Raw genomic sequence first — 18,362 nt, 5'->3', positions numbered from 1 at the left:
TAAGAAACACATTTATATATTTAGACGATTAACTTTACGACAACAATAGGTTTAACGTGAAAAATTTAAAAATTTAGAATGGATTTTGCTTAACATTGTGTACCTTGTTCGTCATAATCGATAAACTCAACAAAATAATGTCAATCTTTGTCAATTTGATAAAAAAAACTATTTCAATACCAAAATGTTGGTATGCATGTGGTATTCGAACTTCGTTCTAAAATCCTTTTAATATTGGATTTGTATTGAATCCAATTCAGTTGGAACCATGCTTCCTCGAAAATTCCACGAAAAATGCCACGCCCAAGAACCAAACAGCACTAAAACAAGTCAGTGTTCAGCACTACAAGCGCTTTACCAGCTGTGGATTATTGCTAACAAGTTTAGACATCTGCACTAAAAGCGCTTTTACAACTGATTTGCGATCGGTTTTGGACTTTATATTTCTGATTTCCAGCTAGCCTCTACTGTTGGCTGCCGATCCCGATGATGCTATGAGACGCGGGTTCGATTCCCGCCTTATCCACTGAGCTTCTATCGGATGGTGAAGTAAAACGTCGGTCCCGGTTTCTCCTGTCTCGTCAGAGGCGCTGGAGCAGAAATCCCACGTTAGAGGAAGGCCATGCCCCGGGGGGCGTAGTGCCAATAGTTTCGTTTTTTTTTTTTCTCTACTGTTGTTGATCCAACCCTGCACAAAACGTCAAAAAAATTGAGAGAAGCAAAAATGTGGCTCTCTCGGCTCTCTCTATTTCCCCTCCCCCTCTTCTGATCTATTTTTGGTTTGTTTACTACCACGTTACCGACTCAGTTGTCCGTTTGGGGAAGAGCCGATTTTTTTGCGTGAAAGGTAGATGTTGGAGATGTGATGCCTTGATGCTTGAGTTTGCCGCCGATGTGTTGAATTTTCTGCGCCTTTATCCATTCACACACAAAAATATTACGGTAATGACAAAAGTAACTTACTTTCGAATTAAAAAGTTGTTAAAATTTGTTACATTAAAAGTTTTTTTCTTGTTTTGAAAATGAAAACTTTTACTGCTACAGTTTTTGAAAATCTCATTGCTCACTGATTTAAAAGTTTTTCCTTTTAATTCGACTGTAAAATTTCTTTCATTTTGACGTTCTTGTGTAACCGTGTACGCCTAAGTCGCAAATGTAAACAAACACTTTGGTGGGTCCGGTGGTGCTGGTGAGTCTAGGACGCAAAGCAAAGCCGACCGCGGCAGCAGCCAGGACTCGGACGCGAAAACCTTCGTGAGCCAAACAGCAGCAGCTGAACGCCTTCGAAGGAGGGTGGTGCAGGATCGGGACGAGGTCGAGTGCTCGAAAAGGACAAGGCCAGCTTCCTGCAGGAACTGCAGCTGTTCCACGGCCGGAATGCGTAAGAAGGAAGCTTGGGTGTGTTGGGGGGTTTGTGATTGATTTTGTTTGTTTTTGTGGGATAAGAGGTAGAAATGTGGATTCGGTGGTGGTGGCCCGGGATTGGTGATTGAAGGTCAATTTCCGCGAGGACTGGGCGAGATCATCGAGGAGATGGCGCTGCCGAAGCGTTGCGTGAACAACGAGATTGCGTTGAAGAAGATTAACTTCCGGTTTTTGGACAAGTACGAGAAAGTTTATTTTTACGGTGAGGAGAAGGATCCGACGAAAAGCTACATAATCGAAGGTGGTCCGCACAGATGTTGCCGGCGGTTTAAAACACCGGTGATTATTGAGAATGTGTGCAGTGGCTAGCCAACTTCACTTACTTTCCATCTCTTTTAGCAACTTCCCGCCCACAAACACTCACCTCGCGACGGCGCAGCTTCAGCCGAATGAACCTGGACAGTGAGCCAAAAAAAAAATCTGTGTCATTCCCGAAGTAGGATTACGTGCTCAAAATCGAATTCCGTTCCGAGGGCTTCATCAACTCCATGTTCCGGATGCACTTCCAGGATCGGGAACTCCCCGTTCAGGCACTTTACTTTCCAGCCGGAAAACGTCGACCACCCTTCCCGAATCAACGGCCAACTCCTCCAAGACTATCCTGATTGAGGCCGGAAACGTGACCATCCTGTTCTCTACTTTGCTGTCGCGCGTCGAAACCTCCATCCGGAACCGTCCTGGGGTATTCAGAAGTGACCGGTGGCGTACCGTATGAATCGGTACAGCTTGGACTCGAATATTGGCCTACCTAGAGCTGAAGCTAGTGGAGAAGCGTTAAATACAATGAAAAATGTTTTTTTTTAACAAACAGTTTAATCTTTTTTAAATAAATGTAAAAAAAACCAAGCACGTTTTTCTGAAATTATCCCTGTAGTGCTAAATGTTGTATATTCTTGCCATCAAAGATTTCTTTTCCAATTAAAAGTAAAATACTTTTACCAATACAACGATTTTGTTCCATAAATGCATAGTAGTATCAAAAACTTTCCAACTTTTAAATTGAAAAGTTTGAACTTTCTACGAATATTCACCAACGCGAACTTTTAATCCAACGAACGATCTTTTTAAATTTAGAGTAATTTTTCTTTGTGTGTTCGCCCAATATGGAGTTGGCTTAGCTGTTTTTAAACCTACCAATGCTTGTACTTTGCATGATACCTAAAATAACCTCCGTCAGACTCTGCTGGGGCAGGTTCCTCCTTTATGACCAGTACCCCTGTACCCACGGCGAATTCTGAAGATTCTTTAGGCACCGAAGAGGCCCGAAAATGTCAACCTTTAGGCCAACCTACATTTTTCAAAAGAAGCGATTCTCTTCCATAATAATCGCAACATTAGTCCTCATTTTGTTTATTTAGCTCTTACGAAAAATTTCGATAAGGACTGAAAAAATCTACAGCACCTGCTAAAGCATGAAATCACGGTGAATCTCAGCCACCAACTGACAGCGTAAATTTTCTCCGCAGGTTTGTGATGGTTGTTCTAGTTGAAGGGATGAGCGAGTAAGAAATGTGTTTATTTTCGTTTGCTTCTTTCTCTCTCTTTCACACCTCTACTGTGTTGCCAGTTAATGGGAAAAAAATCCAGCAGTGTTGCTAGGAGTAGCATTAATTCAGCTGCATTTCAGCAAAGCCTAAAGCAATTTTTGTAGAGCTGATTTGTTCTGATCTTAGCTGTTTTATGACTAACTAGCTGGTGAATGCTGATGAACAGCTAATTTATTATTTATATTAATGCTGGATGGTTACTTGGGTATAGCCTTTCTCGTTCTGGTTTAGTTTGTTTCTCTTTCTTTGAATTTCCTGATATTTTTGCCTGCAGCTAAACATGGTGATGCAGCAGCAGCTCGTATTCAACAAGCGTTGATAGCTCAGTTGGTAAACGGGTAGCTAAAATGGTGTCTGCACCTTACCTGTCATGAGTTCGATTCCAGTATTCCTCTAGTTTTCTTTACCTGATATTTTTTGGCTCTCCAAGCAAGACTTCGTTTTCCTGCCTGTTCGAAGAATTTAAATATAGCATCAAAATTCTACCCATTTCTCATTGCAATCCCATTAGTCAAATTGAATTCTCGCTGTAATCCTATAGATAATTCTCATTGTTTTTTGTCCAATGAGATTTTTATTTACCCGGAAAGTTGTTATTATTTGGTATTCATTTGTCCTTGGAATGGCACGTTTTGGTATTGCTTTTGTCTTACCCATACAGTTTTTTGGTATGTTCATGGTATTATACCATCTATTACTGGGCAACCAAGGGCACATTTTGGTATTTGTTATTATGCCAAGTAATACCAAAATATGGTATTCCCGTGTTATTTACCCCTGCTCGGGATGCCAAGTAATACCAAAATTTGGTATTCCCGTGTTATTTACCACTGCTCGGGTGTGCTGGTCTGTGCTGAACGCAAAGCCATCGTGCGTGGGTGGCGCCGTGCGTGATCTGCTGCTCTGCTGTCTGATGCTACCGGTGACGCCGGCGTCGGCGTCGATGCGATGCGAGACTCCCTGATCAGATGAGAAGATGCTTTTTAATCGGAAAAAAATATATTCTAAAACGACTTGCATGAACTAGGGGAGACCTCCGTGGCCTCCCCCGAAGCCTCCTGGCGTCGCTGTTGACCCTCAGCAGTTACCGATGCGACGGTTCTCCGGGTGTACATATGCTGCGATGACGGGGGTTGGCTCCATCGGGCTGCGATTGGGAACGAGCTGGCCAAGCTCACTGCTGGTCGTGGCAGATGGGACCGGGAGGACGTCTCATCCGTTGTTGTCATCGTGTGCGTGTGTACCTCGAAGAGTTCCAAACGTGGAACAGAATTAGCTGAGTTCAGAACTGGGAGTAGTCTTTTCGACTGAAATGGCGCTATGCGCCGCTGTTATCCGTAACCGTGCTGTGTTGGAAATTGTCCTGCGAAAACGCACGCAAACATCCTTCATGCAAAACCACCACCGAAACAAAACAGGTTACCTCAGAGCATTTCGGAAAGTTCCGATCTTTTTAACGGCCTCCGGCGTTGAATGACCCGCAGGTCTGTGCGCAGACAGGGTGGCGACTCTGGAGTAAAAAGATTCGGTGAACTTTTTGAAATTCAAAACATCACATAACTTAACTGGTGTGCGGAGGCCTTTCGACCTCCGCCTAGTTCTCCCCTAGCGCGGTAGAAAGATTGTCACGGATCGGCAGAATGAAGATCTTGGAGATCGCTCGCTGATAGCTGCCGTCCTTTGTGCGCACCGTGACGATACGGATATTGTCGTCAGCTCCCGGGTGGATATCGGAAACGCGTCCGAGCTGCCACTTCAACGGCGGGAAGTTCTCGTCATTCAGCAGGACCAGGCCCGTAGCCAGGGGGGGGGGCTACCGGGCTACAGCCCCCCCCCCCGCCCCGAAATTTTTCCCATTTTTTTTAAATTGTACTACCTTAAAAAAATCTCAAAACTATGATTGTGTGTGCTACCTTAAAAATAATCTCAATACAATGATTGTGTGTTCTCTACACATAAATAATTTGTAAGATAGAGAATCAAGAAAAGATTGATCAAACTAAGTAATTTGCCTGTCCATTGCCGAGCTCAGTTTTCGTAGATTATGGATCCAATATTAAAAAATTGACCTGCAGATTTGAACATCGTTCCATTCAGTAACATTTCATTTATCTCGTAGTTTTAGCATTACATTGGTTAGGGTGGTCCAAATCTGGGCTTACTTGAGGCTACCCCCTAAAATCAAAGATTGACCCATCACTAGCCTAAGTTCCAATTTTTAGCTTTTCTGACGACTGACCACCAAGTTTGGAAAAAACCGTCGAAATGTATGGATAAAAGCAACTGTTTCAGTTTTTGACCTGTGGAAGGCGCAATATCTACCCAGTTCATACCAATTCTCATAACTAATATCTTCTTTAAACTTGGAAAAACTTTTCCGAAGACACCTTATTTTTTGTTTTTTGTTTGCTAAAAAGTTATTAGCCTTCGAAAATAGCAATATCCGGGGCTACATAGAAATAATTAATTTTTAAACTCATGTCTGTGCTAGCTTGCCTGGCAATGCACCTGTTGGTTTTATCCCTTATCCCCGAATCCCACTTTCCCGAATTCCATATCCCCGAAAATCATTTCTCCGAAAATTCCACATCCCCGAAAATCATTTCCCCGAAAGTGCCACTTCCCCGAAAATCATTTTCCCGAAAATTCCACATCCCCGAAAATCATTTTCCCGAAAATCCCAAAAATTAAATTGTCCCGAATGATAACCTTGATATAAAATAAATTGTTTTTTAGGGATATTTTTACAAATGTATGACCTTAATATTAAATTCTCCTGCGTGTGTTTAAAAAAATATATTATCTTCTATATATATATAAAAAATTTCGACGGTTTTGTTCGAACGCGCACCAGTTTAATACGGACCCGAGCAGACGGAAATAACTTGGGAAGGTCAGTTTTTGATATTGTGAGAAGATCAAAATCCGTTATTGGGATGATCGGATTAGTTGTTAAAATAACAAATTTCAATAACAAAGATTTGTTCGAAAAATAACTCAAATCGTTATTGCCCTGTTATTGCAATAACATACTAATAACATAGAATCCAGAACAATAGAATAACAAGGTTAGTTATTCTGAGCAATGGATGGGGAGCACCCAAATAACAAAAACAGTTATTCATATGGATTGATTGCATAACAAAAAGTGTTATTATTTTATCACTTATCCGAGCAGAAATTCGTTACAGAAAAAAAAAATATATGAAGCTTAACATTGTAACTCAGGCTGTCACAAATATGAGTCATATAAGAGTCATAATAACAGAAACTTATCTAAACTTAATTTTGCAAACTTTTAATTCAAATAAATGTCAATATATTACCATAGAATTGCTAAATAAACATTTTGGAGTGGGTATAACACCGTTTTGGGGGTATTTGTATCGATAGAATAGATTTTTCGTTGGAATTTCGTACCAACCCGGAATTATGTCGTAGGAAAATCCGCCGGCATCCGAACCGGTCCACGATTCACAAGTCAACCTATGTGGAATCGGAAAGGGCATAAAATTTCCGATCTTTTGATACCCATACATCTAGGTTTTCTTTAAAACCTACGTTTTTAAATAACTGGGCAAAAAGTAAGTTTGATCCACGAGAACAAAAATTACGAAATTCCATACATTTTTGGCAGGTTGCTCAAACGAAACCATAACAACGTTTTTGCTTAGGTATTTAAAAACGTGGGTTTTATAGAAAACCTGGATGTATGGGTATCAAAAGATCGGAAATTTTATGCCCTTTCTGATGCCACATAGGTTGACTTGTGAATTGAGGACCGGTTCAGATGCCGGCGGATTTTCCGACGACGTAATTCCGGGTTGGTACGAAATTCCAACGAAAAATCTATTCTATCGATACAAATACCCCCAAAACGGTGTTATACCCACTCCAAAATGTTTATTTAGCAATTCTATGGTAATATATTGACATTTATTTGAATTAAAAGTTTGCAAAATTAAGTTTAGATAAGTTTTATATAGAATTTCCAGAGTTATATAAACTTTTATACTAAGTAGTTAGTAAACTTTATATTCAATCCAAATTATTTTTTTAATCAGTCAAGGATGCCTATTTGGAGTTGGGAGACTGGATTTATGGTGATTTGTCAACAAATAACATTATTTATGTTAATTTTTCGAAAGGTGTACATACTTTTTTTGCACCTTTTTTATTTTCGTAATAGTATTTGTTATATAACTTTTTATAGAAATCATCTTTTCATGAGCTTTTTGTAGCAAAATGTTTGGCATGAGTTTCTGAACAAAACGTAGTACTAGGTTCCTGTCAAACTTTAAATTTTTTACATGTTTCATCACAAAATGTGCATAGTGCCCAAGGGGTGTAAATACTTTTTTTACATACTGTATATTAAATATTTTGAGAAAATAGTGAGGAATAGTTTTAAATTAAAAAAAATATAGCAAAAAGTATCCTAATTTATTTTGTTTTTTGACTTCGGTTTTAAAAGTTAAAATTTTGATGGCTATTTTGATTCCTTTTTATTGTTTCACTTCCGTTTAAACGCTTCAATGTTTAAAATCCGGATTTACAAAACTTGCTTTTAAAACATTATTACTAATTAGGTTCGTTAAGCTACATTTCAAAGGTAACGTTTGAAAAGGACGGAAAATGGGTGTAGTGAATTTGTTGCTGGCGTGCGAACTTGTTCTTGACCTCTTTAGAGCTGTTTATTCACTTCTTAGATTACATACTTCTTTTTGAAGTGTTGCCCTAAATTTTAACCTCGTTTTCCGTACCGGCTAAAAGTAGTATTTCTTGATAGTATTACAAACCTGCCAATTTTACTGCTGCTTTTTCTTTTGAAGATGATTGTCATGTTGGTGGACCGTGTCCTAGACCTTTAGGCTCTTGGCGAGGTGAATATGGAGCATTAGAAGCTGGAAGAATCGAACCAATAGTTAAAATAATCTGTTGGAGTCTTATAAATGTAATTTTTACTCACTTTCGTTTAACACGTCAGCGAGTGTTTTTGAAACTCTATCGAAAACCCGTTGACGTAGCTTTACCGCCGATTTCAGTCGACGTTCGTAGTGTACGCCATCAAGTCGAGGGTGAAATGCTAACCCATCAACAGCTCGGCCCCCTGTTGTCAGTTCGGGGAAAGTGGCCTTCGAAGGAGTTGGTTCCTGTTTTGCTGGAAAAGAAAAGAACACTGTTAATTTTAGGTTTTTGACAATTTTTAACGTTCAAGCTTACCTTGTCCGATGATATTTGCTCTCGAAGCGTCAGCAAACTTGATCTCGCAGCAGCACATCAACTTCCAGCCGGAAGGTCTGGTGTTGTTGTTACTGCTGGGTCAAGGCCAATGTTTACTCTGCACGAATTAGTCTCCATTTCCGCCGATTTTCCGCTTAGAACAAAACAACTCACTCACTTTCCGCGCGATTCAACCGATTCCATGCAGTCCACGACACTAGACCACAACAGATGCCGAGAAATTCGTTCTCAAGCAGCAGATTTTACAAATTTGTTGTTTCTCCAGCGGCGCGTCGAAGTCCGTTTTCTCTCTACTAGTTATAACTGTCAAATTTTTCACTGCTTTAGCAAACTCAAACCTGCGGACACTTTATGGTTCGGGTGAAATAAGTTATTGCCGGAAATGCGACGGCAGACCGACGACGCAGCGACCGAAACGAATCAAAACGCGCACGACAACACAACAACAACAAATCATTTGACAGCTCGTCCAAGCAGGCTTAGCTCGTGGGCCATTCACAAATGGCGTTATGGCAAAATATGTTCAATATGCACGATTTTTTTTTTTTGCAAATCTAGCAAAACAATGCAAAAGGGTCATTGTGGATTTGTAAACAAAGAGTGTATTCTGCTTACGCTAGAGGATGTTTACACATCTGGCATAAAAGAGACACACTTTTTGTTTACAAACCCACAACGGCCCTTTGGCATTGTTTTGCTAGAATATACTGTATCCTGGATATCTTGTTAATGTTAGTTTTTGTTATGGGTGTGATGCACTGTTTGTCTACAAACCTAGAGTTTTTTTTAATAGGTCCTATAAACAAATGAAAGAAAATAATTTATTGGACAAGCAGTTACATAACCAAACTTTTTGGCAGTACGAAGTTGCTGCCGGATCTCTTCCGGAAAAGAAAAGATTGCATGCAGCTACAAAAACCTTAAAAAATAAATTTTGTGCACCGAAAATTTAAAAAATAATGATTCAAAATAAACATGCTGGAGTTTATTTGAAAAGGTTTTGTAAACATAGGAAATTCCATAGCTTAAAAAATACTAGATGTCTAATTTTTTTTAAACGGTCATATAAAAATATAAACCACAATAGCACCTATAATTAGCACCTTTTCTAAAAAAAATCTAGATATAAAAGTTTAGCAATTAAACCAAGTGAAACGTCATTTCGGGATGGCCTCTTCGAATGATTCCGTTTTCCACCCAACCTTCCCACTGGTTTCCACCCACCACCCACGACTGCTTGGATGTAAACAAACTTTACACTCTAAAATGAGAAATCGCACTTTGCTGAGTTCGTTTTCGCACTTCTTCATACTAATGTTTCTGTTCGACTACGATTACCAAGAAAAGTGAATTTTAAGTTACAGTGTAGATTGTATGCGAGAATTTCTCGATCCTGTCAAAAAATTTCGTCTGCACTGTTTTGAAGCTGGAATAAAAAAAAAGTTCAAAAATCCTTTCCGCACACATTGGCAATAAAATTTGAAAAAATAGAGAATTTTCACGCTGTCGGTAAGTTGCTTACAACGCTCTTTAGATTTAAATAAAAGGAAATACTTTCCCGTTGCAGAAATTCATAAGAAAAACTCTAGGCCAAGGTACAGTTTTACTTCTTCATCAAGGAACTCAAGGAGCAGGAAAAAAAAACAGCCGGCTAGCGCTCCAGCAGTGGCCTAATCGATACCACGGAAAAATCCTGTCCCCGAATGAGCGAGGTTTTAGCAGAATGGCCAAGAATCACCATCTGAAGAAGCAAAGATTCCGCTGGAAATGGCATTTGATGAGACGCACAGCAACTCGATCCAAAAACTTCCAGTTCCGCCGAATGCGCTCGAGCAATATCAGCAACAATCGCAGCTGGTCATCCCACACAAAGATCATACGGCCATCTACAGCTTGCGGACCGGAACGGTTGCCGGAAAATCCTCAACCATCGTTTTAAGACCCCCTTTAAACGGTCGGGTGGAGTCGTACGCGTCGCTCGGCTGGCATCTACATCATCAACTTGGGCAGCACCTGGGGAACACTGCATCGCCAGCATCGAGTACTCCAGAGAGATACCCTCATAGCGGGCCGCTTCACGTTCGGTGCGAATCAGATCCAGCCGACGTTCTGTGAGCCACGGCTGCTGATCGAGACCGATCCGCTTACCGATCATCAGTCCATGATGGAGGCGTCCTACGACAACGTGCAACACCGTCTCGCTGCTCAAGTTCGTCAAAGTTGCATTCCCGTGCAGCACCAAGTCGTCGCACACGATCGGTCTGATGTATTGGCTGTTGGACCGTGAGGTGCTAAAGCTGCGTGGCAAGATCTCCGACAAGTGGGAGCTGAAGCCCGATCTATTTTTCTACCGTGATCCAAAGGAGCAGGAGAAAGGGTGAATTGCACTGCTGAATGCTGCCACGGCCACCAAGAAGATGTACAACGACGAGCCGATTCCGGCCGTCGAGGAGACTGGAAACTGGGATGAGGAAGCTGCTCCGGCTGCTGCCGCGGCTGTTCCGGCCGTCATTGGTGCCGTCATCCAGCAGATGATCCAAGCCGATAACGAAAGAGGCCTACACCCGGACCGTCGGATCATGGGGCGGAGTCAGGGTGAATTCAAAGGAGGATCGACGGTGCTGTTAAGCGCAAATGGCCGCAGAATGAGAATGTTAAGAATTCGATTTATCAAATGTTATAAATAAAGTTGTTAGGTATTTATTTATAGCTGATGAAATAAAATCATTCACGATGATTATCGATCAAGCGTAATCATCCGAGTGCTGTTGAGCGTAATTGATAAGTTCTGATAGCCATAAAAAATTATAAATCTTCAAATATTGAGTTATTTGATGGGCTCATTGAAATTCAGATTGCAAAAATCGTCGATGAATAAGCATAAATGGAATGTTAGAACCGTTTGACCAATTTGGTCGTAGATTAAATATAATCGGTAGAAATTTAAAGATAAGTCTAGCGACCTAATATTTTTAGTTAAAATGTTTAGTAACCGAAGAAATATAAAAAATGATCAAAAGTCGGCTTAGTCCACGAATATCAAAAAGAGAACAAAGTATGAGTTTGATGTAAAATAACATTTGAAAAACCTGTTTTGATACCCTGCCATGTTTATTTTCTCAAAATAACAGATTTAGTAACTATTTAGTTTACGGAAAACAAATGTATTATTTTTTTGCTACGGTTTTTTACGACATCCTCCTCGGGATGTGAAAAACATAACTTAAAATGTAATTATCGTCTTACTCCTCATTTCCAATGGAATATCAATCCAATAACAGTTCCTGTTATTATGCAATAAAATGGAAAAACATAACTTAAACTGTTATTGTCATCTTATTTCACATTTACAATGAAATATCAAACCAATAACAGTTCCTGTTATTATGGAATGAAATGGCAAAACATAACTTAAACTGTTATTATTATCTTATTCCACATTTCCAATTGAATACCATCCCAATAACATTGTTTGTTAAAATAACAGAAACTGTTATTACTTTTTCTTCCAAAAATTATTTACAAGAATATTCAATAACAGAATCTGTTATTTTAACACAATCTGTTATTGAAATGGCATGAATTTTGTTATTACCGTCTGTCCGGGATGTTTAAAATCAAGTTTGAAATTTCCGGTTTTCAATGAGCTTTGAGACATCATTTTAGCGCAAAATTAATTATTTTGTCAAAATTGGTCAAAATTTTCCCATAGTTTCAGAGGAATTTGATAAAACACTTTAATGCCAAAATAATACCAAAATGTGCCATCCTGACTTAGAAAATTTTCCACAATTTCAAGTCATTTCTGTAGGGGGTATATCAAAAATGTTTAAAATCAAGTTTGAAATTTCCGGTTTTCAATGAAAGCATTCGCTTTGAGACATCATTTTAGCGCATAATTAATTATTTTGTCAAAATTGGTCAAAATTTTCCCATAGTTTCAAGTCATTTCTGTAGGGGGTATACAGGGGGTAGCGAAGAAGCCGCCATCTTGGAAGTTCAGATAACAAACACTCAGAATCAGCATTATTCATATTACTTTGGTAACACGAAGTGTGTTATCCTGGTTAAACTCAAAAGTCCCATGCAAATGTGTAAAACCAAACTGAAAAATGTGTAATGCCAATTCACAGTGTAAGGGCGCACTGTTTGGTCGACCAAAAGAAAAAAAGCAAAAAAAGGTAAACAGAAAAATCACTTTTTTCGATATGAATTTTCAGCCAATATTGGGATGGAATCTCCAAGGATATGATAGAATTTGCCATCAGCAACACAATTCACGTGTTTTGCCTTTCTTACTAAAGAAAGGTATAGGTTTTACTTTAAGCCAGGACGTCATTTCCATCTTCGTAAATATGTCGATTCAGCATGAATTTTAATCGGAAAAATCGTCAAAAAATCACACTGCATCGATTTTCGACGCTCTATCGATTCACCTTGACAGAACTCGTCTATCTCCAACCCTCGAATTTTGAGAAAATAAATTCCGTGGAGTTCGAGTGATGTTCGTATGTGGTAAAATTTTGCTAAATTTTGTGTCGCGCCGTTCTCAGCTCCCATATATCCGATTTCGATTCTTCTAAATGCAGATGAAAGCTAGTGTGCTGAACCTGGGCGAGTTGCCGCGCAAATTTCGAAATATCCATCTGTTTTCGGATGCGGCCAGACTTTTCAACAAAATACACAGTTTTCAAATGAAAATGTGGTCAATTTTTTTCATTTTCATATCTTTTATTTATCTCAAAAATTGCATTTTTCGAGCCCTACAACCTCCCAAATTTTCATCCAGATTCATAATATGGTTCTGGAGTTAGAGCCGTTTGATTGACCTACCATAAGAAAAAAAATCCCTAAAAAAGGTAAAAGCCCACCTGGTGACCTTCGCCTACATTTTTCAATTCTGATTTTATTCAAAATTTCTTGCTACATTCATAGTACAGACCATGAGTGAGCATCTGAAACAAATTCGACATCGATCAGCAATCCCGATCAATTTTTAGAACGATTTACTTTTTGCCTTTCTTACTAAAGAAAGGTATAGGTTTTACTTTAAGCCAGGACGTCATTTCCATCTTCGTAAATATGTCGATTCAGCATGAATTTTAAGCGGAAAAATCGCCAAAAAATCACACTGCATCGATTTTCGACGCTCCGTCGCCAAGTCGACAAGTTGTCAAGTTGAGCTTCGAATACTGGCGCGAGAATGCTGGCGCATATATTTGCTGGCTCGACTTATACTCGTTTGTAGTAGCTTGTCTACCGATGTTTCCTACAACATGTAAGATATCGTAGCTTTTCGGTTTCTTTTGCCCTGTTTGTTTTTGAATACCCGAGCAGACGGAAATAACTTGGAAAGGTCAGTTTTTGATATTGTGAGAAGATCGAAATGTGTTATTGGGATGATCGGATTAGTTGTTAAAATAACAAAAATCAATAACAAAGATTTGTTCGAAGAATAACTTAAACTGTTATTATGTTGTTATTGCAATAACAAACCAATAACACAGAAGGAATCATGAAGGAATAACAAGATTTGTTATTTTGTGCGGAGAGGTGGAGCAGCATAATAACAAAAAATGTTATTGAACTGGTATGTCTCCATAACAAAAAAAAAGTTATTGTTTTGGTTTATTTGTAATTTGCAAATAAACCTGCAGTTGCGATAACTCCTCTGTACTAGTCAGGGCTGCAGAGTCGGGTAACTCCAAGCGACTTTGAATCAATACTTTGAAGACAACTCCGACTCTGGATGCACGATATGACGTCAACGACGACTTCAGCTCTCCAGAAATACCCGACTTCACAGATTCCGACTCCAAGTAAAAGTTGCTGAAAATTTGCTGAATCCGATGCAGTCTCCAAGGTCTCACTCCAGCTCGAACTTCAACGTCAGCTCCGACTTCCTGGCTCTGTGAAAATAATAACAGTTTTTGTTATTCACACTTCAAAAAATCTCAATAAATAAGTCAATTCCGTTAGGAAATACAACAAAATAAAAAAAAAATGAAGTCTCAAAAGTTAATTTTATCGGATTAATTTTAGCTTGAAACCCCATTTCATGACCAAAATAATGACCCGACGAAATTGGCCAAAATTATCCCATAATTCTAGCCAATTTTAGCAAAGTCCCTTAGGGGGTATATCAAATAATTAAAAAAATCAACTTTCAAAATTTCAACTTTTTAGAATAATTTTAGCTTAAGGATCCCATTTCATGGCCAAAATAATGACCCCGACGAAATTGGTCAAAATTATCCCATAGTTCTAGCCAATTTTAGCAAAGTCCCTTAGGGGGTATATCAAATAATTAAAAAAATCAACTTTCAAAATTTCAACTTTTTAAAATAATTTTAGCTTAAGGACCCCATTTCATGGCCAAAATAATGACCCTGACGAAATTGGTCAAAATTATCCCAAAGATCTTAACATATTTAACAAAAGAAAAAATAATAACAGATTGTGTTATGGACACTTAGAAACTTTTCCATTTGTGCGATTTGTGGTAATTTTATTTCTAAGTCAGTACACCGAACGAATAACAAATGTTGTTATTAGGTGAATTTTTGAAATGAATAACATTTCCTCTTATTAGTGTGTTATTAAACATTTTCAATATAACATCACTTCAATACCAAATTTTGTTATTTTATCAGAAACTGTTATTATTTTTTCTTCTTGAAGTTGAACTTCAGGATAAAATAATAACACTTTTTGTTATTTTAACAGGATTTGTTATTGAAATATTATTAATTTTGTTATTACCGTCTGCCCGGGTAACTGTCCAATGTTTATTTAAAAACTTTTGTGACATAGGACATTCATCCGGCTACAATCTATTTGTTTTCCGTGGGCTCCGAAAATCGCCTAAAAGTAGACTCATTTTTTTCGTGATTTCGTAAGTTTATTTAACTGGGTTCATTGGATTCCAATAGGAGCTTTCTAAGCTTTTCATCGTTTATATCGTTTTCAAAGTTTTCAATGCTGGTGACGCCAATGGCTTTCCTACCTAAGGTACTCGTGATTGAGTGTGTAGTGGTGCGGTTGTAAAAATAGCTATCTCTGACTCTGTCACATTCGTAGAAGCTGAATGGCTATCTTCCCTGCACCGTGCGGCACACGCGGTTCACTTATACCTCGGGTTTTCTTTGCGCCTACCGCGGTGTGCGTTGTCACAGGCGCATGTGAAGCTTGCTATGCTCGCGTTTGTCATAAACGCTTGTTTGATTAAGAATATGTACCTACGATTAAAAATATTCTTTTGGTGAAAATGGCGTTTTTTGTTTCTTTTGGAAATCATATCATTTATAATACTTTGCTTTCATCATAAGACTTTCTTCTTCTTCTAAACAGAGTCAATGTTATAAATTGAAAGAAGTACCATCGTTATATTCTTTAGTAAGAAAGGCTCTATCTCACCCCAGGTGGGATTAAATCGGGTTTTTTTCAGGTATTTATCGATTGAATTGCGGGAAATTTGAAAATAAAAAACCCAAACAATGATTTGTTATGGGCTACCATTTGACAGCTAGTGCTTTTGTTGTGGGCTCTCATTTGACAACCGTGCTAATGTCGACTGTTGTCAGTTTGCTTTGGTCGGAATAGGGTTGCCATCCCCCCGGGGGTATATCAAAAATGTTTAAAATCAAGTATGAAATTTCCGGTTTTCAATTAAAGCATTCGCTTTGAGACATCATTTTAGCGCAAAATTAATTATTTTGTCAAAATTGGTCAAAATTTTCCCATAGTTTCAGAGGAATTTGATAAAACACTGTAATACCAAAAGAATACCAATATGTGGTGTTCGACCATTGACAAATTCTGCAATTTTGCAATATCAAAACAATACCTTAAAGAGCATGCAGCTAGCAACATCTATACTTAGAAACATGTACCCTCCCTGTAAAGGCTAATGAATTGATCTCAGTTGAAAGGTTCTCCAAATCTCTGAATTGCAAATGTAACATCCTGGAGCAGAACTGTTAAATTCTAATAAACACCAATTGAATTGAATTGAAAAAAACAATACCTTAAATTGGTATGATACCACATTTTGCTCTTGCATAATCCTCAAGACAAATTTTAAAGGGTCCAGGAATACCAAAATTTGGTATTGATACCAGAGAAAGGTATTATTACGCATTTCCCTTGTTATTTACCCATGCTCGGGCCCGAGCAGGGGTAAATAACACGGGAATACCAAATTTTGGTATTACTTGGGCAAATAACAGGGACCAAAATGTGCCCTTGGTTGCCCAGTAATAGATGGTAAAATACCATGAAATCATACCAAAGTCTAGTATGTGGAAGGGCACAACAATACCAAACCATGTTATTCCAAGGGTAAAATAATACCTCAAAATAAAACCATTTCAATACCAAGTTGAGGTCTTCTGGATTTTTGAACATTGCTTGAATAACAAAACTTGGTATTGCCATGGTTTAATTTTTAGGTATTCCCGCGCCCTTGGAAAAAATAGATTTTGGTATTCCTGTGGTCTTCCAAATACATGATTTTGGTATGATTTCATGGTATTTTACCATCTATTACTGGTCAACCAAGAGCACATTTTGGTCGCTGGTATTTGCACAAGAAATACCAAAAAAAAATTTTTTTTTCATACCATTTTTAGTGCAACAGTTGCAGTTAGTGAAAAACGGAAATGATCCATATGCAACAGCCAAATCTACTCACCTGATGATTTGTTCTTAGTGATATTCTTCACCACATTGAATGCATTTGTCATTGATGAACGGCCTGTGCTTGAAGTTCTTGAAGCTTCTAAAAAATATCAAGATTGAAAAATAAGTGTTATTAAAATGAAACTGGATTGAAATTCACCAAAATTCTATAATCTGTCGATTAACTCGTTTTTCAAAGTATTTGGTTATCCCAACTTAGTGAAATTTCAACGTTTTAAAAAAAATCTTAGTGGGTATATAAAAAAAATTAAAATCAGCTTGAACATTTTTGGGTTTCAAGTCATTTTAGCGCAAAATTAATTATCTTATCAAAATTTATGAAAAAAAATTCCCATAGTTTCAGAGGAATTTGATGAAACCTTTCAATACCAAAATGTGGCATCCTAATTTAGACATTTTTCCACAATGTCAAGTCATTTCTTTAGGGGGTATATCAAAAATGTTTGAAATCAAGTTTGAAATTTCCGGTTTTCAATGAAAGCATTCGCTTTGAGACATCATTTTAGCGCAAAATTAATTATTTTGTCAAAATTGGTCAAAATTTTCCCATAGTTTCAGAGGAATTTGATAAAACACTTTAATACCAAAATAATACCAAAATGTGCCATCCTGACTTAGAAAATTTTCCACAATGTCAAGTCATTTCTTAAGGGGGTATATCAAAAATGTTTAAAATCAAGTTTGAAATTTCCGGTTTTCAATGAAAGCATTCGCTTTGAGACATCATTTTAGCGCAAAATTAATTATTTTGTCAAAATTGGTCAAAATTTTCCCATAGTTTCAGAGGAATATGATAAAATACTGTAATACCAAAAGAATACCAATATGTGGTGTTCGACCATTGACAAATTCTGCAATTTTGCAATATCGTTTTCGTTTTCGTTTTACGGAGCAAGGTGGGGGACGCGGCCTCAAGTCAGTCCAAGTCCGGTTTCTTGTGGAAAAAAGGGTAGTGGCCGAACTAGTATTGCATACCAAATGAACACCACCGGAAGATATAGTGGATCGGGAGGGGGAAGGTGAAAGAAAATGAGTGTAGGTGTGAGTAGTAAGAACTTGGATTGATTGATCGGTTACGTTTATCTAAATTTAAAACCTAATAAAGGAACTCTAAAGTAGTTATTCAAACAAAAAGGCCTGGAAGAAAATACAAAGAAACCCTATTATTCATTCTAACTCTAAATGGAATCAAAAAATCGCACTGGAAAACGAAAGATGAAATAACTTGTTTATGGAATACAAATCTTGATGTTGAAACCTCTAAACGGGGTCCCCGTCTTGTCACGTCCGTCAGTAGTATTGTCGTACATTACACCTAGAAGCATTTCTGCCAAAACCTTAACTAAACTATCTGAAATAACATTAATCTTAAATCCCCATAATTTTTAGTAACAAAGCTAAACATTCCTTTATCTTGCCTTTAAACCTGACTTGCCGCTTCCAAAA

General features: G+C 38.1%; 1 long non-coding RNA gene and 1 pseudogene across 1 annotated transcript; one reads left to right on the top strand and one right to left on the bottom strand.

The window, feature by feature from the left end:
- Positions 1 to 8,789, bottom strand: LOC120431814 (uncharacterized). Its single transcript, XR_008212329.1, has 3 exons — positions 8,196 to 8,789; positions 7,942 to 8,133; positions 1 to 7,876 (listed from the first exon to the last, which is right to left on the bottom strand). It is a non-coding gene; the product is annotated as an uncharacterized LOC120431814 (long non-coding RNA).
- Positions 8,790 to 9,983: 1,194 nt separating this feature from the next.
- LOC120431813 (40S ribosomal protein SA-like) lies at positions 9,984 to 13,534 on the top strand (annotated as a pseudogene).
- The last annotated feature ends 4,828 nt before the right edge of the window (positions 13,535 to 18,362 follow it).

This window comes from Culex pipiens, chromosome 1 (assembly GCF_016801865.2).
Source record: "Culex pipiens pallens isolate TS chromosome 1, TS_CPP_V2, whole genome shotgun sequence".
In the NCBI taxonomy this organism is placed as follows: Eukaryota; Metazoa; Arthropoda; class Insecta; order Diptera; family Culicidae; genus Culex; species Culex pipiens.
This window is presented reverse-complemented; position numbering and strand designations above follow the sequence as displayed.